This window comes from Lissotriton helveticus, chromosome 10, assembly GCF_964261635.1.
Source record: "Lissotriton helveticus chromosome 10, aLisHel1.1, whole genome shotgun sequence".
Taxonomy (NCBI): Eukaryota; Metazoa; Chordata; class Amphibia; order Caudata; family Salamandridae; genus Lissotriton; species Lissotriton helveticus.
In genome coordinates, this window is record NC_136071.1 from 931498337 (window position 1) to 931509623 (window position 11287).

An 11287-nucleotide genomic window follows, 5' to 3' on the forward strand; every position below is an offset into this window, starting at 1 on the left:
TCAGAGTCCACTCTACCAGGGCCAAGGCAGCTACCACTGCGTTGGCTCTGGCTCAAGGGGTGCCTGTCCTTGACATGTGCAACATGGGCATCTGTGCATATGTCACAAAGCAGATCCGGCAGGAAGGATACTTCACTCATTCGGTTGTTCAAGACTTTTTGGTCTGAGCCATCTCAACAGACCCTCCACCTTGGGAAGGTACTGCTTTTTGTATCTACTCTAAGATGAGGAATCTGCGGTTAGAAGTATCCATCAGAAGGACAAGTCACTTACATTCCATAGTGCTCGTTCCCATGGATACCAAGAAAGGACTGGAGAACATAAATAGTGCATAATGGTGGCACAAGTTATAGTTAGTTCATTAAACTGTAACTGGTATATTTCAGTGGTTTTAGGTCGAGCCTCCAGGCAGCATGCATTAGCTGTCACATGGTGTCCCATTGTAGCTTAAAAAAACAAAAACCCATTAATTGCCATCATTATCGCTCTTCTTTGTTGCCTTCTAATTTGGCAGTGTGTGCGAGGCGCCACTTGAGGTACTCTTTTTTAGGGCATTTTTATATAGTGCGATCTTGGGCCAAACCAAAGATATTGGAGCACTTTACATAACACCAATTACATTACACAAGTTCACATAACTTTTTTTAGGCCCAGGGAGATCAATTGATTTGTCCAGAATCACAGGATGTTGAGCTGACGCATTAATTGTATGTGTTTTCTTTTTTTGTCAAACTCATTGCTCTCTTTCCAATACTTCTAGCTCTACTTTTCGGAAAACTGCCTGTCTCTGCTTCTCAGCTGAAAATAATCACACAGAGGCTCATTGCAAGCAATAAAATATGGAACACAAATGGTCTGCTCCACATCCCATGTTCAGAAGCTGTGTGCGCACTTGCGTGTGCATGTACTTGTAGGTGCGTGAGTGCTTAGGAGCAGGTATGCACACTCTTGTGTGTGTATGTGCTTTCGTGCTTTTCAGAAAACTGCATGTCTCACCAGTTCACCTTTGATTTATAATGCAGGGGCTCATAGCAAGCAATACAATTTGAAACGTAGAGGAACTGCTTCACAAAATATTGAACATAAGGAGATGATGGACAGAACGCTGAAACTTTTCAGACCCCCCCCCCCTCTACCAGGTCTTCCCTGGACCAGGAACAAGCATCCTTGGACCAGTTTCGGGGTGGCACCCCTCATCAGGCAGGCTAACTTGAATCCAGTGGCAAAGTGAGCAAGGGACCCAGGTCTGGGCATACCCTGCTAGATCAAACAAAGCAAAAACATGGAGATGATGGACAGAGTGCTGAAACTTTTCAGACACTCACCCCCAGTCACAGATCTGGGTTGAATCCATCATTGTTCTTTAGCTCACTTCACCACCCCAGTTCAGACCTAGCTATATGCAAATTAGTCTTGACAGTGTGCCTCATGGAAACAGTGGAGCCCGAACTGCCAAGCCAGGTCTTCACTGGACTGGAAACAAGCATCCTGGGACCGCTTTCGGAGTAACACCCTTCATCAGCCAGGCTAGCTTGAATCCAGTGGCAGAGTGAGCAAGGGACCCACATCTGGGCATACTCTGCCAATTCCTTGCGAACAAAGCAAATACAAGGAGACTATGGACGGAGCGCTGAAACTTTTCAGACATTCACCCCCGTCACAGATATGGGTTGAATCCTTCATCGTTCTTTAGATCACTTTACCAAATATCGACTGACAAGGCGTGCTGCCTCATTTCATAGCCACAGGAGATCGCGTTCAGGAGCGCTGCAGCGTCAATTGATAGCGCATCTCACGAACTTTATAGCGCTAGCTACTTAAGATTTTAAATACCCTGTTTTGTATTTGTGTTGTTTATGGGTTAATTTTACCCTGTTTTTACCCACTTACCTGCATTTTAATAGTAAAGCACCGCATTTCGCGGGTCCCTCTCACCCCTAAGCGGCCATCTTAGGGGAAGGTCGTGACGCCAGACGGCGCCATCTTTGTTGCCGCACTAGTGGTCGGCTGATCGATACTTAGGACGGCCATGCTGACGCGCAGCGTGAGCACGTCGGAGTCACGCCAGAGTCCAGCCCGTCTGCGCCCGTCCGCGCACGGACGGGCGCGGGGGCCGGGACCTCTGGCGGTTGGATCACCTACACACGGGATGAAATGCATCGATTAAATATGGAATATCACCCCTTAGATCCAGCCACGCTATCCGTATTGGACGAGCTTTCCATCCATAATCCATATTCAGGTAAGTCCATCTCGGACCTGTACACTTTGAAATTGACTAGCCTTAATACAAGGTCTATGCAATGTCACAATCTTGAGATCTTCACCTTGCTCCGAGATGAAGATATAGATATCCTGACGCTGACAGAGACCTGGCTTGGGGAAAATTCCCTACCTGATATCATAGCTGCTGTCCCGTCAGGATATGACATACATTGGCATAACCGTGCTGGGAATGCGCGTGGAGGGGGAGTAGCAATTTTATTAAAAAAACATCTAGTAGTAACCAAAATTTTGGCAGAAACAGTGGATCTGGCTGACATGCTCGCAGTGAAACTTATGTTTGACAATCTGTGTCTAACTATTCTCACTGTTTATCGTCCACCTAACTCTACTCCGGCCTTTAATAATCTATTTATGGCTAGTATGTCTGACTTATGCTCACGGTATCAAAACATAGTAGTCACGGGAGACTTTAACCTGCACTGGGACAAGGATAAAAAAGATTCAGCAGCTGACTCGTTAGAGACAACGATGTCCTCCATAGGCTTTAGGCAGTTGGTAGACTCTCCCACGCATATAAAGGGCCACATTCTAGATCTGATTTGGGCCTTAGATCCCAAGGTTACATTAGTGAAAGTCCTCCCTTGTATCTGGTCAGATCACCATCTGATCTATTGTAAAGTCCCTGTCGGTATAAAACCCCCGCAACCACCACCCATAATTAAAAAGATGCGTAAGTGGAAAAACGTTGATTCACAAACGCTAACCACCAAACTTATGGAATTCGTCCAACCTATGGATCCTGACGCTGATGTAGATCAAGAGTGTAAGGATTTAATGGATAGTTTGATCAGAGCAATAAACCTGATTGCACCTGAGAAACCTCAAAAAGTGAATTGTGGTGGGAAAGGCGCCCCTTGGTTCACCCCTGCTCTGAGGGAGCATAGGAAAGAATTACGTAATCTAGAGAGAACTTGGAGGAGGAAAAAAGATGGAGAATCCCATGAACAATATAGGAAGTTGTTTCGTACCTATAAAAAACATGTACAGAACTCTAAAGCTACTTTTTATGAAAATCGTATTAGTGAGGCAGACAACGTCCAGAAAGAAACCTTCAAAATACTGTCAGAACTAAGTAAAAGAGCCCAAGTTACGGATACCACTATTAGTTGTGACACCTTTCTGAAATACTTTTTGGATAAGGTTGACACTATTTTAAAGGAAATAAAAAACATTGTCACTGGCCCTATGGAACCACAATCTACTCAAACTCCGGTCGGAGTGTACATGTCCGAATTCCCTCTGATGGATTCATTAGGTCTCGAAACATTAATGAGGAAAATAAAATCAGGTTCCCCAGCGGACCCATGTCCCCCAAGTGTGTTTCGCCTAGCTCGCCTTAGCCTAGAGGACCATATCTTGTCCGTGCTGAACAAGTCATTAAACACAGGACGGCTACCAATCAGCTTTAAAGAAGCTCGGGTAAAACCGCTAATTAAGAAAGTGGGGGCAGATCCCAAAGTGCTGAAGAATTACAGGCCGATCTCCCAGCTGCCATTCCTGTCCAAGGTTCTTGAACAACATGTGCTGATATCCCTGGCCTCGTTTCTGGAGTCTAACCATCTTCTCCATGAGATGCAGGCAGGGTTTCGAGCACATCACAGCACCAAGCTGGTAATGCTCTCGGTGCTGGACGATCTCAGGTTGTTGGCTGACAGTAAAAAACCTAGCGCACTGATACTTTTAGATCTGTCAGCGGCGTTTGATACTGTCAGCCATATTTTACTTTTGGACAGGTTGGCCAGTTATGGGTTTCGGGATTCAGCCTATCAATGGCTGGAATCTTTCCTATCCGGGAGAACCCAGAGGGTCCAGTTGGGAGATACGGTATCAGGAGTGGGAAAGCTCACATGTGGGGTCCCCCAGGGCTCTGCTCTATCTCCCCTTCTGTTTAACTTGTACCTACAACCCCTAATAAAAGCCCTGGTTGAGATGGGCTGCCGCGTATACAATTATGCCGATGATACTCAGTTGTTGTTGAGCATGGACGACACTGAACAGGCCCAGTTACAGGCACAGGAGGTACTTAGATTCACAGTCAACTGGATGTCCAGGAACCTCCTGAAGATTAACCCCGAAAAAACCGAGGTGTTAATAATCTCATCTATTTGTTCCCCCTGGAGTGACCTGTACTGGCCCCAGGAATTGGGCCCCACCCCTAAGCCAGCTGACTTGGTAAAAAGCCTTGGTATTAAGATAGATCCTGCCCTATCAATGGTGAGCCAGATCTCCTCCGTTGTAGGAACTTGTAATGGTCTTATAAGACAATTGCGCAAACTAGTTCCGCTCCTCTCACAGTCCATGCTTCGCACTGTAGTCTCTGCCACTATACTCTCGCGGCTGGACTATGGAAACGCGCTCTACCTGGGCTTACCAAAGGTATTAACCAATAGACTGCAGGTGGTTTTAAAGGATGCGGCAAGACTCATCTATAAACTTCCAAGAAAATCACATGCCTCCCCGCTGCTGCAGAGCCTCCACTGGCTGCCGGTGACGCAAAGGTCTGCCTTCAAAAGTCTCTGCATAGCCCATAAGTCCATCTATGGGCAAGCCCCTGCGTATATTAAAGAAAGGCTGGAGATCTACCGGCCAGAAAGAAGTCTAAGGTCCTCCGAGGCTCAATTGTTGGTGTGTCCTCGGTTTAAACTGGCCACAAAAGGTGGAAGATCTTTTTCGGTCTTGTTGCCTAGGATCTGGAATAAACTGCCTGAGGCTCTTCGTAAAGATGGAAACCGGCTCCACTTTAGGAAAGCCCTAAAGACTATCTTATTTAGAGAAGCGCTGAGTCCAGTATAGTCTCTATCCGGTCCCTGTTGCTGATTAGGTTGTTATGTTTTGTGGTCAAAAGCGCCCTGAGACCTGCCGGTGAATTGGCGCTATATAAACTGACATTAACAATAACAATAACAATACAGAGGGACTGCTTTAGATCTCATGCATTGCCTTTGTGCTTGAATGCTTAGAAGCCTATGAGTGTGTAAGCTTTAGTGTATGTACATGTGTGCTTTTCAGAAAAATCCACATCTTGCAAGCTCGCCTCGGAACAATCAGAGGCTCATAGCAAGCAATAAAATATCGAACACTGCAGAACTGCTTCAGATCCTAGGCATTGCCTGTGTGTGCGTGAGTGCTTAGAAGCATGTGTATTTTCTTGTTTTCACAATACTGCATAGTATCAGCAAAAAGCACTGTCAAATCTAATAAGTCAACACGGTGCCTTTGTCAATGCTTGTTTGGGTTTCTTAACTTTAGCTCATGTCTCATTCCAACAACTAACTGCCATGTTACTTTGACCGTTGTTTTTTTCCTTTAAAGCCCTTGCTCCTATTTTTGTATTTATGATGTCATTTATATTTATGTATCAACTTTTCCAATAAAAAACACAAAGCTCCACTTTCTAATAAAGGGGCACAGTGAGACCCTGGACAATCACAATATAACACAAAGCATTAACAATATGTACACCTGGTGACTTTACAAACACACTTTATAGAAAATCAGTCAATCAATCAATCAATCAATCTTTATTTGGCAATATTTCCAGAGCATATAAAGTACATAAATATAAAAATAAATACATGGTAAAAATATATGTGTTTAACATAAAAAATGCCACAGACGGCCACATCAATCAATCAATCAATCAATCAATCATGACACTTGTATAGCGCGCTACTCACCCGGGGGGGTCTCAAGGCGCTTGGGGGAGGGGTCCGCTACTGCTCGAACAGCCAGGTCTTGAGTTGTCTCCTGAAGGCGAGATGGTCCTGGGTCAGTCGAAGGTGGATGGGGAGGGAGTTCCATGTTTTGGCCGCCAGGTAGGAGAAGGATCTGCCTCCGGCGGTGGCTCTTCGGATGCGTGGGACGGCGGCGAGGGCCTGGTTGGTTGATCGTAGCTGGCGGGTGGGAGTGTAGAAGGTCAGGCGGTCGTTGAGGTACTTGGGGCCCAGGTCGTGGAGAGACTTGTGTGCGTGGGTGAGGAGCCTGAACGTGATCCTTTTGTTGACGGGGAGCCAGTGCAGGTCCCTCAGGTGGCCAGAGATGTGGCAGCGTCGGGGGATGTCCAGGATGAGTCGGGCGGTGGCGTTCTGGATGCGTTGGAGTCTTCTCTGTAGCTTGGCTGTGGTTCCGGCATAGAGGGTGTTTCCGTAGTCCAGTCGGCTGGTGACGAGTGCCTGGGTGACCGTTTTCCTGGTTTCGGTCGGAATCCATCGGAAGATCTTGTGGAGCATGCGAAGGGTGTGAAAGCATGATGAGGAAACGGCATTGACTTGTCTGGTCATCGAGAGGGAGGAGTCCAGGATGAAGCCCAGGTTGCGTGCGTGGTCTGTTGGCTTGGGGGCGGTTCCCAGGGCAGGGGGCCACCAGGAGTCGTCCCAGGCGGAGGGTGATGGTCCCAGGATGAGGACTTCCGTCTTGTCTGAGTTCAGTTTCAGGCGGCTGGTACTCATCCACTCGGCGACGTCTTTCATCCCTTCGTGTAGGCTGGTTCTGGCGGTGTTGGGGTCCCTGGTGAGGGAGAGGATCAGCTGGGTGTCGTCGGCGTAGGAGATGATGTTGAGGTTGTGTTGGCGTGCGATGGCTGCAAGAGGTCTCATGTAGACGTTGAAGAGGGTGGGGCTGAGTGATGATCCTTGTGGTACGCCGTAGATGACTTCGGTGGCCTCGGATCGAAACGGGGGGAGGCGAACTCTCTGTGTTCTTCAATAAAATCCAAAGCTAAAAAGCAAAACAATCACCACAAGAGTATAAAGTGCATTTTACCTTTCATCATGGTCGCCCCAAGAATATAAAGTGCATTGTGCCCGTGATCTTTAGTCATCACAGTAAGGTAAAGAGCAATGTGTCCTCAATCTTGGTAACAATCACTCCCAGTTTGCTTCACAAGTCCAATTTTTTGAGCCAATCTTGTAATCACATATTAGAACTAAATAAATATACATATCATATAAGAAACCTAATAAAATGTTATATGAAAATGTCTATAACAAAGCCAGTGCTAAAAAAAGGTAAATATGGACCCCCACACACTGTATACAGAACAATATGCCCTCGGACTGAAAGTCTATCATCTCTCTTTTAACCCCCCCTATCCCATTCTGTCAAAGTACTCCAACAAGACCAGGAGGACCATACAAACAATGCTGTGCTGTAGCAGATAAAAAGAGTAAATAATTGTTTTATGAAATAAAGCGCAGGACGGCATTGTTTAAAGTAGAATGTTCGCAGAGAGGGGAGAATGAACCTTTTCCTGTGAGAGGTATAAAATCCACAAAAGATTAATATGTGGAGATCGGACTGTGCAGACCAGACCAAGAACGTTTAATGTTAAAATATTCTTGGAAAAACCCATCATTAATGGAATGTAATTCATGCAAAATCTAGTTATTATACAATGGTGTTGGGGATTGGTCACAAATATCAAATAGGACTCATCCACTTGGGTGCGGAGGGGGCAAGTGAGGTATAACTTTACTGAAATTTTAGTACGAATAGCTTCTTCTCTGTCGTTTACCGACTTTCCGAGGAATAATTGTTTGATTCTTTCGTTAAACATGGTTCTACAACTGGGAGGGTTAGCAAATAGATCGCCCAACCACAGGCGCCCCAGTGCTGTTTTTACATATTGCAACCAGGCGACCTTATGTACATTGTCAAGGGCAAGGCAGCCCTAAATGATATTTCGAGTAACACTGACCGTATCTCTCTTCCAGATTGAGTGCAACAGCATAATCGGAGCAAGTCTCACTACATCTGAAATGCACGGGGCCTCTAGCTGAGCGTGACAATTACACAGTTACGTGAGTAGGCTTACAGTCTCTGGAAAAAAGTCCTCTATTCTTGGGAGTTCGTTGATCAGTTGCCGCCATCCTACAGATCCCAGCTCCGTAAGATGCTAGAGTGACAAATTTTGTGGCACACCTTTTTTTTTACCTTGATCCTCTTGACACCTTTCTTCTTAATGAAGGTAAAAATGGCCCTAACGCTTTTCTCCATGGCTAGGGCCCTATTACCCAACATGTTTGACCAGGTATATTTTCTATCAAATACAACCCCCAAGTATGTAAAGGAGTCTACCACTATCAGTTGGCGCCACCCTATGTCAAATATGGGGAGATTTTGTGACTGACTACCTGCCACCAGCACACAGGATTTTTCTTCGTTTACACAAAGTACCAAGCTAGTCAAACATTTCAAATAGGCCTCTATTAGCTTCTGTAACCCCACTCCAGTTCTTGCAATTAATACATCATCATCTGCATAAAGCAGTATTGGAAGGGATGCTCCGTTAAAGGTGGTAAGATCTTTTGTTTCTCCCATCACAGCTGCCTGCACCCTGTTGGTGTATTTTGAAAATAGAAGAGGGGGAAGGACACATCAATGTCTTACACCCCGTTTTATTTTAAAACAGCCTTGGTAATTTCCAATCCCTACCATTACAGATGCAAGCGGAGGTTCGGTTGTACCTTTGACGAATAAAAGTAATTATCAGGGGGTCAATGCCCATTTCCTCCATGATGGGCCATAGTTTGGGTGGGAAATGCAATCAAATGAGGCCGCCAAATGTATAAAGGCCATTTAGATTTTCTCAGATCTTACCACTGTATATTTTGCTATGGTTAAGCTTAAATTGAAACATTGGTCTATTGTCCCCTTGCCTTTTTGGCAACCATATTGCACTGGAATTAAAGTTTTCTTCTCTGTGGCCCAATCCTCCAATCTGTTCAGCAGGAGTCATCCCATAAATTTGGCTGTACTGTCTAAGAGTGAGATGGGTTTATAATTTTGCGGGTTGGACCTGATGGAGCGAGATAGAAAACAAAATTTTGTTTAAACTCGCAAAGTCACATTTCCATAACATAAATAATAAAATTAATGATTTGTAATATGTCGTGTTAATACAACCTAGATTAAACTTTACACATGGGGGGACTAACATGTGTGCTCATAAACGTGCATAAGTGTTGCATCTTTTTGTTTGTGCAAAATAATAAAATAATTGTTGTTTTCGTTTTTGTCATTACTAACTGCAGCAAACCTAAAAGAGGCATGTGCTTATTTTGCTTTTCCTTGTCTATGTGATGTCATTTCTACTATTATAGGTGCACATAAGTTTCATGGATTCATGAAGACTGGTAGATATAAACGCTGCTTTATTTGTTTGCATTTGCTAGGTAACATTAGACTAATCGGGAGGGTTAATTAATTAGTTAACTTAGGGTGGATACATAATCAACATTATTTCTTACATTAATACTTTTCTTGTGTTTGTTTATTACTAGAAAACATAAGTTGCCTGCTTTTGGGCCTAGTTTGCTCGAGTTTGCTAAAGCTGAATTTTACTTCTACAAAAGTCACGAGATGCCCATTCTGAAAAAGTGTTCGTCAAAGCTGCATTCACAGAGCAAATCTGACGCGTATTCATCTTTCTGTTGGAAGTGGCCAAGGTCGAAAAGAACATTTTGTCAGCCTTAACTTGGCATCCGCGGAAGTCTAATGGACGCAGCGAGAACATTAATTTACATTTGTTGCAAACCTAGGAAGCTCCTAGTCACGTTTGGAAAAGACAATGGTCCTTAAGAAATGTGACCTAATGGAAGTTTTGAAATGTGGGTGACATGTCACTTGTCACTCTCAACCAATGGGACGTCGTGATTTTATGAAAACTTTCCTTCGCTTAGATTAGCTAGCATAGAAAGGTATAAAAAGTCATGCCCTTAGGGATGGGCTGGCTGCTGCTTTCTGACTTTCCGATGAGGGTGATGTGCTGTCGGACTTTGCGTGGAGCACGTAAGAATCCTCAAAGAACTTTACTTTATTTTCCATTTATTTAGCTTAGCTAGGGACTTAGGCTTTAGAAATGCTAAACTTTTAAATCTTACTTAAACTTTGAATTTCTACTTTAAACTGTATTTTTCTCATGAAGCTTTTCATACATGCTTACTATAATGCTAATAAAATTGCGTTTATAAAACTACATTTTGAAATACCATAATTTAGTAAATAAAATCTTACTTTTGACAAACAAACTGGTCTTGATTATTCAGAAGTGTAGGTTACTATTAGCTAGATCACGTCGCCAATGGTGGTCGTTTAAATAATTATGATTTGTTATAATGACAACATTTTTACCGTAAATGTATAAATTTGTATATAGTTTGTAAATAAGGTGTATATAGATTTGATCTGACCACCAGATTCAGTAGGCCCAAATATGTCAGGTTTATAAATGGGTCCATGGGTTAGTGTAGAATTTTGTTTATAGGTTATGAAGTTGGGTAGCGTTGTTTATGGCATATTTCCTATAGGCCGCTGGATCAATTCTCTGGTAGCAGAAATTGATGGTTGCTAAGGGTAACCAAGGTAATATGTTGGTTGCTAAGGGTTGCTAAAGTGTTATGGTATGGAAATAGGATCGATGTTTTAACACATGTTGAGTTTGTTTTTCGTGCTATCTGTAAGCTATACCGGTATAGATTGTGTGGCGAGAAATTAGTCACGCAAGTCATCTGTTCTGTTTGCAGTGATATCGCCGAGTATCACAAGTGGTATCGCCGTGTACCATAGTGTTGTCGCCGTGCAGCACAGTGTTAGGGCTAGGTGCGAATCTTGTATAGTGAGGGTTTTCTAAGAAATTAGAGCAGCATGAGAATAGGGACAAAGCGCCTTCCATAAAACTCACTGTGATAAGAGTATTAGTTATATCCGAGCTTGAGTGAAGGGTAGAGTAGCGTCGGTGCATGATTATCTATAAACAGGTTAGAGTCCTGTAGGGGTACATGTTTTATATCTATAAACAGGTGAGAGCCCTGTACGGATAACGTCGTTATTTTACTAACGGTGCATGATTTCTATAAACAGGTGAGAGTCCTGTACGGATTTCATGTGTGTTTGAATTTAGGGAATTTTCCGTGTGAAAGTGCGAGTTTGTTTTGTAATTTATGTTCAAGTGGAACTCTTAGAACTGTCACTTCACGGTGCGTTCAGAGGAAAACGAGTTCAT